Raw genomic sequence first — 12,320 nt, forward strand, 5'->3', positions numbered from 1 at the left:
TGCCTGCTGCTGCCGGTGCAGGGCAAGGCAAGCAGAGCGAGGAGGAGAGAGAGGGGAAGGGGGGGGAAGCAGCTAGGAAACGCTGCGGTGTGGAGGAGGAATCAATTAAGGAGAGAAAGCAAAAAGCCTTGGAGAAAGGGAAAAAAGGAAAGAAAAGAGGCAGCTCCAGGAGAGCGCGGGGGAAAGAGAAGCCTCACTGCTGCTGCTGCTGCTTGGGAGAGTAAATTACTGTACTTGCCTTGCCCCGGGTTAGGGGGCGCAAATTATTTGCCTTGCCCCGGGTTAGGGGGCGCAAATTACTTGCCTTGCCCCGGGTGCTGATAACCCACGCTACGCCGCTGCTGTGGCTGCCCCTCATCCTCTGCACTGGAAGTGTTGGAGCCAGGCACTCTGCTCCTCTTCTCCACCCTTTCCCCTCTCGCTCTCATGGTAACCATTGCCAGCGGCACTGTGGGGGTGAGGTGCGTAACTGTCTGTGTTCCCTACAAAAGGCTTTAAGAAGTTGCTACAGACCGGCAAAGCAAAGGGGTAGGGGGTGGCAGGAGGAAATTATTCAAGCTGGAGGGCTTGGGGCAAGAAGGGCTGGGAAGCTCAGAATGCACGGATGCCGATGCCTGAGGAGAAGGAGGAATCATGTGTGGGTGAAATGGAAGAACCGGTGAAAAAGCAGGGGTATCGGAAGGAATGTCTATTGCCGCTGTAGTCTGAATTGGAGGTGGGCAAAACTGTGAATCAGTAAATAGAGCTGCAGATGTACTGGGAAGCTCTAATGCAGTGGGTCTCAACTTGTGGGTCCCCAGATGTTGTTGGACTACAACTCCCATCATTCCTGAGCTCTGGCATTGCTAGCTAGGGTGATGGGAGTTGTAGTTCAACAACACCTGGCGACCCACAGGTTGAGAAAGGCTGCTTTAATGGCATGTTGACGAAAGGTGGACGAGAGTTATGCAAGGTTGGCAAGGTATACGATGGGCCACTCACCCCCGCCAACGTACGGGAAACTGGGGGAGCATGAACAGACTGTGGGTGGGCTTGCAATAGGTTGGAAATGGGGGTACCTGGTATAAAACCTTGAGTCGAAGGAAACGTGCGAGTCTGGTTCAGCGCCTGCGACCTAAACTGCTTAATGATTCCGTCAAATGCTTCAGTAAACTGTAAGGTCGGACTGGGAAAGGAGGATCCCTCTGCAATGCTGTGCATAGGAAGCACAGAACCTGATGCCTCCCTGCTAACATTGAACACTGGAGGCAAAGGAGTTTGCAGATCCAAGGAGGCTACACCTTCACCAGAGAGACCTTGAGTGGCAACTGAAGGAGCCTGAGACACTCTAGCAGTCCCACACCTACTAAATGGGGGAGAAGCACCAGGAGCTTGCTTCATCCTGGCAGGCATAGCGAAGGATAAAAGACAGCTGCGTATATAGAAAATATTGCAAACCACTGAGATCACTAATGTCTACAGAGACAAGCAATGGGCAATGGGGTGGCATGATGCAGTCGGGAGTAGCATGGCGGGGTCAGCAATCCTCCACCCCCCAGCCAGATAACTGTGCGGTCCCGGATGCCCAGCTGCAACATCACCCACCGGGGAAGGTGAGCGGACTATACCAGAACAAAGCTTGAAACCACAAAGGGAGATTCTGCCTGTTTGCTGCTAAGAGTGACCCAAAAGTTCTGTTTCAATTACCGATGAGCATGGCAGCAGTCTTCCTCACTGATGCCTGCTTGCTGCAGAGGTAGGAAAGACTTTCATAAAGCAGGGCCTCCAACTCCATCTCTGAGCTGTGGTGCCAAATCTAAGTCAAATGTTGTATAGTCTGAAGATGATGCACCATCCTCTTGCCTCTGCACCAGAGGGAACTGGTGGCTGGAGAAGGAAGGGCTTTTACCAGGCACTTGGTGATCTTGTGGAGCAGCTCCTGCAGGTTGTAGGCCACCCCTGCCAGAGGACAGCCTCCAGGCTGCCATTGGAGGACCCCCACCAGATGCTTCAAGAGGTCTTTGGCTGCCCTCAAAAGAAGAGGACAGAAAGAGAATGAGGTGCCCTTATAACAAGAAGGGGCTCCTCAGCTAGCAACTGACATTTTTAAAATTGCTGGCTCCTTGCTCCAGTGAACCCAGGAGATGTGCCATGCAAGGAATGACCTTGGAATGGTCTCTAAACTCATGGGGCCCTCTCAGTGGGCAGTTTGCCTTAGGGAGCCACAACACCTTTTGAGCAGCCCACGTGGGAACTCACTTCTGCCACATCCCCACCCTCACCTTCTATCTGCAGGACCACTGAAGTGAGGTCTCTGGTTGCTTGCTTTTCATCCTCATGATGTTCAGGGCACTTGAGAAAATCTGGAAATTTGTGGAAGGCTGCCTTCGTGATCTTTGCCTCTTCCTATGAAAAAGAGATGAAGGAAGAACAGTTCCTTGTTTCTGGCCTACTAGAGTTGGATTGCCTGTTTTCTCTGTGATGTAGGTTAGTCTGAAAGGTGTTGATTGGCCCAAGGTGACCTTGTGTGCTTCATGCCTGAGTGAGGATTTGAACCCTGGTCTCATAGGGTTCACAAAGATTCATTAAATCTAAATACAATGTTTTTATTAATAGTTGAAATTTAAAAATGGGGTTGCAGAGAATGGTTATTTTTTGACATTTTGTAGTTTCTGCATTGCAGGGGGTTGGATTAGATGACTCTTTGGGATTCCTATACATACACACACACACACACACACACACACACACACACAAACACATATTAGACATACCTGAAGTGAACAAGTGGAGATGACTACAGGGGCACTGTGTTTGAAAGAGGGAATATTTTCTGTGCTGCAGTCACAGTCTGTGGTTAGAACTGTTGGAGGTGGGGGAAATCATAAATGGTTCAGGGTTCAATATATACCAATATGCAAAAAAGAAACATAAACATTTTAAAAATAATAATCTTGCAAAGTAAGTCAGGTAGATACACCATGACTTGACCAGGCTAACCACTGAGTTTCATGGCTGAGAAGACTTGAACTGGCACCTGCATCATTTGAACACAACATTCTATTTGTTTGCACTTGGTCACGAGGCACACGCTTTTATATATTTAGGGGAAAGAGCATGTTCTTGACTAAGCTTTGAGCAGAATATTTTTTAATAAAAATTCTATCAAATCATAATAATTAGGACTCCACAATTTGTGCACAAAATCCCTCCAAATACCTGTCAAGAATACGCTCATGCCTGACCCAATGAAAAAGAATTACTCTGAGATTTCACAGTAAATCTTACAGGCTACAAACTTAATCCTCATAATATTCAGGAAATTGCAAAGGCACAGACATTAGAAGTTACAACCTTTGTTTTGGCTCTGACTTGAAAAGAAGTGCTGCAAGATTTTATTTCATGATCTTTTGAAAGAAGTCTGGCTTTTGAATATATATTTCTCAAAGGAAGACATGATTAAGGCAACACCAAAGGCTTCACATGCTAAAGAGTACTTACTACAAACCATTTTATAAACTCAACCTTACCACCATATACACAAAGTATTCCCAGAGATGGCAGCTATCCATCCTGGCAGCCACAACCTAGCAAATAATCTGTTCAAAGGAACAAAAGAACGCAACTGCCTGAAATGCCAAACGGTTGTAACTACACAGAGCACATGTCAGTCTTTAAAATTTGCCAGCGTACAGCCTGCACATTCCAAACGAACCAACTTCACATGAGGGAAATAGGAAGTGAATAAGATTTATTTACAAATGTAGGATTTATACAAGGATTAGTTACTAAGCTCCACACAAATTTTAGATGTTGCAAGGGATTCGGCACATGCTTGTTTGGAGGAAGTGTAGTGATTTACCTTTGTTAACACAAAATTCTTTGCAAGGCCTAATGCCTACTCTTTTGGCTCAAACTGGGGTAAATTTGATGGGCCCCAATCCCTCATATAATCCACAAAATGCCTCATTTCACTGCTTGAAATGTGGGCAGCAAAATGTGGGCGGGTATCTCAGCTCGGTGCTAATGAAGACATATGCAGAGGCTGTACAATGAGAAGAAGAGGAGGAGTTTGGATTTGATATCCCGCTTTATCACTACCCTAAGGAGTCTCAAAGCGGCTAACAATCTCCTTTCCCTTCCTCCCCCACAACAAACACTCTGTGAGGCGAGTGAGGTTGAGAGACTTCAGAGAAGTGTGACTAGCCCAAGGTCACCCAGCAGCTGCATATGGAGGAGCGGAGACGCGAACCCGGTTCACCAGATTACGAGTCTACTGCTCTTAACCACTACATCACACTGGCCATTGTACAATGTCCTCCCATCAGGCACATGTTTCCATGCCTGTATTCAAATGCCAGGTGGAATGAGAGGAGAATAAAGGTTCTGTTGAGCTCTGTTTCCATGAGAAGAGAAGCAGCTTATGCTCATATTGGGAAGGACCTGTAGACGCCAGAGGCAAAGAGTCTAATTTAGCTTGCTAGTTTTCTCTGTATAAGGATTTTTGTTTGGATTTGGGAGAGGATGGGGGCAGAGATGCATTGGATCATGTGATCACTTCATCTGCAGTCTGAAGGGATTCAGTACAGAAGACATTTACCCACCTCACCTGTTGCCTGCGAAAAACAGGCCTATAAAAGACCAGCTCCCATATAAAATGAAATGACTGCCTCATCGCACCATGAAAATTAGGAGAAGTGAAATGAGGAAAGGCATAAATGGGAATCATTTCTTCTTCTTCGAGTAACGGTGGGCTGTGCAGAAGGTTGCAAGGGTGTTTATGTGCAGCTCTTCAACTTCACAGTTATATTGGTAGGTCCCACAACTCATATTTCACTGAGCAGCTCCACTAATTATGTACTCACACATGAGTTAATCATAGAACAGTATTAGTGTATTTCACATTACATGGTTCTTTGTTCTAAAACTTTTATCTGAAATAGACTATTGGTGATAAACTTTTTAAAAAAAAATTATACAAAAACAAAATCAATTTCTCCTCAGTGCAGCCAGTCTCCCTTGTAATTGGTATTTACAAGCTAGTAATTATTCTCTTGAAATCTATAAAAAAGCATGGTAAATGGTACACATTAGATTTTTCATCATTTGAATGCTACGCCTTCATATCTATGCACTTTACCCAAACCACAATAGGTGGACAGTGATTTCTAGATTATTTACCATTCAGTTTTCTCACAGCCTTTTGTGCTCAAGTCATATGTTTTTTCCTGAGGTTTTCAGCTTAAATAGGTACCTGTCAGCTCCATCTTTAACAGGACAGCTTTAAGTGAATTAGTAAGCCATCCCCCCCCCCCCAACGTTGAGCATTCCAAAAATATTGTACATTTCAAGAACACCCAGTTGTTCCAAATGAGCAGCAGACAGAATGGACAGCGCAGGCAAGTGGGCAGCCCAGGCCAGCTGGGGGGGGGGGGTCTGGCGAGTTCTAAGTGGAGGGGTGGTTTGGCTGAGTTTTACGGCAGGGGTTGCTGAGGTGTAAAAGGGGGAGGGATGGTCATTGGTGAGGCTGGCTGGCTGCCAGGAGAGTGGAGCTGGTGAACAAAGTGAGCAGGGGTTCAGCATCTACTAATGAAATATTACTGATAAGGCTGTCATCAAATGAGCATCGTTAACAAAACAAAATGATACTCGGTGCAGCCTTGTCCTCTATTATGAATAAGTTAAATCTGCTAGAATCAATGGACCTTATGAATGAGTAAGAGCAGGCATTGTCTTCTGTGATTCACTGACAATTAGTTTCCTGCAGCCAAGAGCTAAACTAAATGGTAAATTCTTTTGACAGAAGGCAATTTCATCTCTTTAGTGTAATGAAATCGTAATGAGTACCAAAGGTTTCTTTGAGTTGTGCAGTAATAACCTCAAATGTTTGTGATTGAAAATAACTTGTTCTGAAAATGAGAAAGAAAAGGAAGCGGGTATTCGCATAATTCACAGTCAGACTCCGGACAAATCTTCAGCAGTATAGTCAGATGTGTTCAAATAATCCATGGCACACGTTCACTCCACCACTCATGCCCATCCTGTGACTGTTCAACTATTGGATTAGAACATTTGTGCACTTGGGGTGCCTTTGCCTTTGTAGTGTAAAAGATTTCAGGGGGAGCACAAAAGCAGGATTGAAGAACAAGCCATCCAAGGAAAGAAAGGCCCTGGAGTAAATTGCACTTTGCAGTTTCACAATTTTGCACAGCAGGTTCCTATTGAAAATCTGCATTCTTATTTCAATTTTGTTGAGTTCTAAGTTGTGAATCTATGACTCTCTTAATTCAGTATTACCAATTGTTCACGTTAAATAAAAAAACTGTTTTTATTCATGTTTAGTTTTGCTCAGAGCTGATCAGCATCACGTTTTGTCGTTTCAAAGATGTATAAATGCTTAGTTGTCCTTACGCACTGGTGTCCAGATAAAACACCTGTGAAGATATATGATGTGATACTAAATGGTTAGAAAATTACCAGAATACATAAAAGAAAGATCATTTGCTGTAAGTGGATTCTTCAAATGCACCACAGATTTTGGAATCTCCACCAGAAAGATCAGATCAGGGTTTGAAGGGCCAGAATCATCATATTCAGTGGTAACACTGTTTTAGTAATGCTTTTGACTTGCACCCCCATCTCTTGGCTTTTAAACCCCTCTAGGAGTTGTAGCTCTGTGAGGAAAATAGGGGTCTCCTAAGAATGCTCAGCACCAGTGCTTTTTTCTGGAGGTCCTCAAGGGTTCAAGTCAAAGGCATTACTAAAACAGTGGTACCACTGAATATGATGATCTGATCTGACAATTTCTGAGTACCTCCAGAAAAAAGCACTGGTGCTGAGCATTGTTAGGAGACCCCTATTGTCCTCACAGAGCTACAACTCCTAGAGGGGTTTAAAAGCCAATTCATCTTCGCAAGAAACTCTGGGAATTGTAGTCCTGTGAGGAGAATAGAGGTCTTCTTTTTGGTTAAGGAGAAAAATATGTATAAAGAGAATTCCTGGATGCCAGTATCCAAGTTTGGGGCAAGTACTCTTTGGTGAGGGAACCCCAACAGAGAGTATCCCAACTCTTCAAAGGTGTGGTTCATGTGTTTTTTCATACAGCATTCAGAAAAAGTTTCACAGGCATTGGTATTGGTATAGGAACTCAAGAGTGGCTTATGAGAGCCATGTGGTCTGAACTGGAACAACCAGCTCAAACCTCTTTATACACTGAGCTTCTCGAGTAGACTGAAGGAACAAAGGCTTGATTACCTAGTTCCTCCCTAAAGGAGCTGAACCTGGCAGGACAGCTTACTCATAAGGTCTTAACCCCTTCATGCATTAATTAGACTTAAGCATGTTGCTTATATGAGGCTTGCTATCCTACACTTCTAACTACTCCCAGCACCCCATATGAGAGCTGCAGGCTCACTGCACACTTCAAAATGGAAGAGAACAACAACAACAGATGCAGAGCTAAAGGCACAATTTGATGGCCCCATTCTAATCATGCTGTTCCTTTATGGTAGTAATGCCCTATGAGGGCTCCTGTGAGTACAGTGTACATTGGCTGAGCTGCTTGTGATATCATGGGAAGTTCACAACAGTTTTGACTGTCGAGCGTCAACACAGTGTTAACAAGCAGTGTAGCTACTTTAAGATAAATTTAAAAAGTTGGCTGAGATGGGAGGGAAGAATTGTGTACTGCTGCTCTCTATTTTAGTAATATTTCACAGATTTTAGGATTCACAATTTTAGCACAGAGACTGGAGGTTTAATCTGGATGTGCAATAAAAAATGTTCGCAGAACAAGATGCACCACATTAGCTATCTGATGTCATCGTGTTTATTTACAGACTCGAAACATGGACAAGCCATATGCAGTGCTCCCCCTTTTTGTGAGTCACGCTAGCCTGAACTTTTGCTCATTTCATTTCAATATGTTCCTCTCAAAGGGTGCATATTAGGCATCTGTCTTTATTAATATACTTTAATTAGGAGCTTGAGAAGTGAGTAATAATCTGGCTAAGGGTTTGGGGGGGAGGGTTTGCCTCAGAGACTACAATCAAAGGACAAGTTAAGTGTTGGTAGAGAGGCATGCAGCAAAAATGATAAGCCTTTGATGAACTGTAATTAGTAATTAAATTATTTCACTCACTGTGCATGACACTGGGCTTCCAAATCCCACATTGCACTTGTTTATATATTGACACATGTACTTTCTGCTAGATGATATAATGTGGGCCATTAGCGCCCCCTTTTACAGCCTCAGCCTCTTTGGACCAAGACTGCTGAATACACCCAGTCATCCACCACCAACTCTGCCAAGTGCCCTGTTCCTGCAGCCACAAGATGTGTAGCCTCACACTCTGTTACTGCCTGAGTGCATTTGAACATGGTGTTGTGTATAAGAACTAAAAAGAGTCTGTTGGATCAGGCCAATAGCCCATCTGCTCCAGAATGCTGTTCTGTCTTCACTTTGGCCAAGCCAATGCCAATAAAATCTGGTTCAATTCCTAACTCTCTCTGTCCCTCCTGCTCTGTCTCTGACCTGTTTGTGCCAAGTCACTTCCTAGTATCTGTGCCTTCCCCTCAGTGTCACTAAATTTCTCTCCCTGTGTGCTGCCCTAGCCCTCTTACTTAGTTCCACATACAGTGGTACCTCTGGTTACGAACTTAATTCATTCCGGAGGTCCATTCTTAACCTGAAACCGTTCTTAACCTGAGGTACCACTTTAGCTAATGGGGCCTCCCACAGCCGCCGGCGCATGATTTCTGTTCTTATCCTGAGGTAAAGTTCTCAACCCAAGGTACTACTTCTGGGTTAGCGGAATCTGTAACCTGAGGTGTTTGTAACCCAAGGTGTTTGAAACCTGAGGTACCACTGTACAGTGGTACCTCAGGTTACATACGCTTCATGTTACATACGCTTCAGGTTGCAGACTCTGTTAACCCAGAAATATTGCTTCAGGTTAAGAACTTTGCTTCAGGACAAGAACAGAAATCGTGCTCCGGCGGCGCAGTGGCAGCAGGAGGCCCCATTAGCTAAAGTGGCTCTTCAGGTTAAGAACAGTTTCAGGTTAAGTACGGACCTCTGGAACAAATTAAGTACTTAACCTGAGGTACCACTGTACATTGTTACAATTAATAGTATTTTTTATTACAGCTGGAAGGAGCTAAACCATTTAATAGGTAAAAAAAAGAAAAAATGGTCACATTGGAGTTTTTCACAACAGGGAGCCTGTGTGGATACCATAGCACTGTTGGATTCCTGATCAATCTAGATGGAGGAAGTCCAGATCTTACAGCATGGTCAGAAGAGAAGCTTGTTCCCCACAGCAGTGCAGCGTTGGAGTCCAAGGCATCTCTCCCATCCTGCCTTCAGCCAGCTTGCCAAAGATGAAGACTCTGTCTTGGTTCTCCCTTCTCCTTCCCATTACACCTTGCTAAAGACACTCTTTTCCTGCCGCCGCTCTCACACACCCCATTACTTTAGTACCCTTGGTCTGACCAGGCCCCTCTTAGATGAACACCATTTGTAATGTCAACACCTTGGCTTATCCCTGGGGCTAGTCCTGTGAAGCTGCCTGGGCTTGTGGTCCTAAATGGAAAGCAACAGTGCTTGGCTTAGTTTTAATTGACCCAACTTTGCTTACTTCATGAATTTATTAGTTTGCTCAAATTTTAGCTCTTTGCTGACTCTAGAGATTATGGTGAGTCCCCGTCCACAAACGCATAACAGATGGTTACAGTTGTACATGTCAATGACAAAATGTGTAATTTCTTTAAATTTGTTTTTATATTGTCCCCTTACAACACCTACCCTAGACTCCTAGTCTGTCCACAAGGTAAACTGAGTGGCAGTCTTGATATACCTGGCAATCCGCCACTCCCATGTAAAATCTTGTTCTGGCATCACCAGTTTACTTTGGAACCTACATACAGTGCAGAACAGAATCCTTCATGCAGTATTCTCCCTGGAATTTCTCATAATTCCATGGGCTATGTATTGTATAGAACAGTAACACCACCCCACTCATTCCTTTGCCAACACAATTCTACCCTAAAGTTCAATTACTGTGAACTTACTTAAGTTACTTTACATTCCAAACCAGTATCTCTAAAATTGTAGCATGTCCAAAGTAAAGGTTGTCTGTTTTCTGAGACTACCATAGACTATAGACATGATCCATATAAACAACTATCTGACTTTTAGAAGACATCTGAAGGCAGCCCTGTTTAGGGAAGCTTTTAATATTTGATGAATTATTTTATTTTAATATTTTGCTGAAAGCCACCCAAAGTGGCTGGGGAAACCCAGCCAGATGGGTGGGTGTAAATAAATTATTATTATTATTATTATTATTATTATTATTATTATTATTATTAGCCAAAAGCACTGCCATGCTTCAATCCCATAGATTTCACAGAGATCTAATCAAACACCCTCACATTGAGCTAAATTGTAATTCACTTTGGCTAGATGAGCCCCTTTGCTTGACAGATGCTTTATTCATGCTGATACTTTCTCATTTGTTTGTCATTCTACACACCATTTGAAAAAGTTTAAATAAATCCTAGCATAATGTGCTTGATATAGGGACATATGGGGATAAGAGGCACAACTGAGGTATAATTAGAATGGACGGTTTTAGCTTCTCTCACTGATCACTCAGAATTTGTGACAGTTGCATCTAAGAGCAACTCAACACTATAGACCATGAGAAAGGTGATTAGAGGGGAACGCTCTACTCTCTTTGCTCGAATAATGAAATGATTAGAAACTGAGCCTGAACAAACAGCTCAGAAAGTGCAGCTCTTTTATTTAGACTAGTGAGGTTAGTTCACACCAAACAAGACAAATTCTCATTCTTGTCAAAAATGTGAGAGAGTGAACAAAAGAACAGTACAATATGAAAATCATGTTACAGAGGGAAATCGCATAAAAGGAACCTCTTTGCGCTCTCATGACCACTGAAACATAGACGTCTCTTACCCAGTAATTACCTGAATATAACTGATGGATTGAATGTGTGCTCTGAATAAAAAATTGAGAGCATGCATAAGACTAGTAAAGAATACTAACGGGGGGAAAGCTGGAGCCATCTTCTAATATGTAATGCATCTTATTAAGGAACTCTGTTTTCTTTCTGTGTTTCTTTTTTAAATAAATTTTATTAAGGTTTATAGAGAAAAATACCAAATGTAATACCTTTTTCATTTTTTAAAAAACCAAACCAAGACTTTAATCTAGATACAATAAAAACACCAAGGGGGTGGGGAAGAGAAAGAATTTTTTTTAAAAAAAAAAAAAAGTAGCAAAGAGGTTAAAAGAGAAATATATAAAAATAAGATTCAGAAAATAAAGAACTTCCAATTCTTCATCTGTCTACTATATAAAAGCAGCATTCACCTCGTCCAATACATATAACATTCAACAAAGCCACTTTCTATAAACAAACATTATCTTCAATCCTCAAATCCAGATATCAGTATTTCTTCTTCACGCAAAAAGTCTATGAGAGGTTTCCAATCTTTAGCAAATGTTAACAATGACTTTTCCCTGATTAAACAAGTCAATTTTGCCATATCAGCTAAGCGTGTTCCTGATATTGTATTAAGATGTGTCAGAACTGAAAACTGCCATTTCCACTATGCAATGGTATACTAACACATCAGGTGCCATCATCTCAGAAGAACTGAGTTGAAGGTAACCCCTGAATATCCATCTAGCCCATAACTTCTTTCCAACATTAAACATAAGAGGAGTCCTGCTGAATCAAAGTGAAGGCCAGTATTCTGTTCTCACAGTGGCCATCCAAATGCCTATGGGGAGCCCACAAGAAGGGAATGAGGGCAATAGCACTCTCCCACTGTTGATTCAGAAGCAAGATGCAAGGTTATATATCAGTAGTGATGAGTAGAAGCCATTGTCCTTAGTAAATTTGTCTAATCCTTTTGTAAGCCCTTTTTAGAAAGTTCACAAGCAGGACACAGAAGGGGGCAGGGTTCCTTGTTCGTGTTCAGCATCTGATTGTCAAATACGTTTAGCTTTTGAATGTGGAAGTTCAGTGGCTATCATGGAATTTCCCTTATATTATCATGGCTAGCTATCAGGCATCATTGACAGCAGTATTCTCCATGAGTATGCTCAATCATTTTAAGAGCTATCTAAGCTAATGACCATTCTGTGCCAGTGGATTTAATAAGTTCTATGTGTTGCTTGAGGGACACGGGTGGCGCTGTGGGTTAAACCACAGAGCCTAGGACTTGCCGATCAGAAGGTCGGTGGTCTGAATCCCCGCGACGGGGTGAGTGCCCGTTACTCGGTCCCTGATCCTGCCAACCTAGCAGTTCGA

At 42.9% G+C, this 12,320-nt stretch overlaps 1 long non-coding RNA gene across 2 annotated transcripts; it reads right to left on the bottom strand.

Moving 5' to 3' along the window:
• Nucleotides 1–1,645: 1,645 nt before the first annotated feature.
• On the bottom strand, nucleotides 1,646–9,889 carry LOC308486890. 2 transcript variants are annotated; one of them, XR_013991367.1, is made up of 4 exons: nucleotides 9,785–9,876; nucleotides 2,754–2,842; nucleotides 2,262–2,385; nucleotides 1,646–2,004 (listed from the first exon to the last, which is right to left on the bottom strand). It is a non-coding gene; the product is annotated as an uncharacterized lncRNA (long non-coding RNA). The 2 variants fall into 2 exon arrangements; XR_013991366.1 differs by lacking the exon at nucleotides 2,754–2,842 and having other exon boundaries at nucleotides 9,785–9,889.
• Nucleotides 9,890–12,320: the final 2,431 nt, after the last annotated feature.

Source organism: Podarcis pityusensis, assembly GCF_964106645.2.
Source record: "Podarcis pityusensis genome assembly, chromosome: 10".
In the NCBI taxonomy this organism is placed as follows: domain Eukaryota; kingdom Metazoa; phylum Chordata; class Lepidosauria; order Squamata; family Lacertidae; genus Podarcis; species Podarcis pityusensis.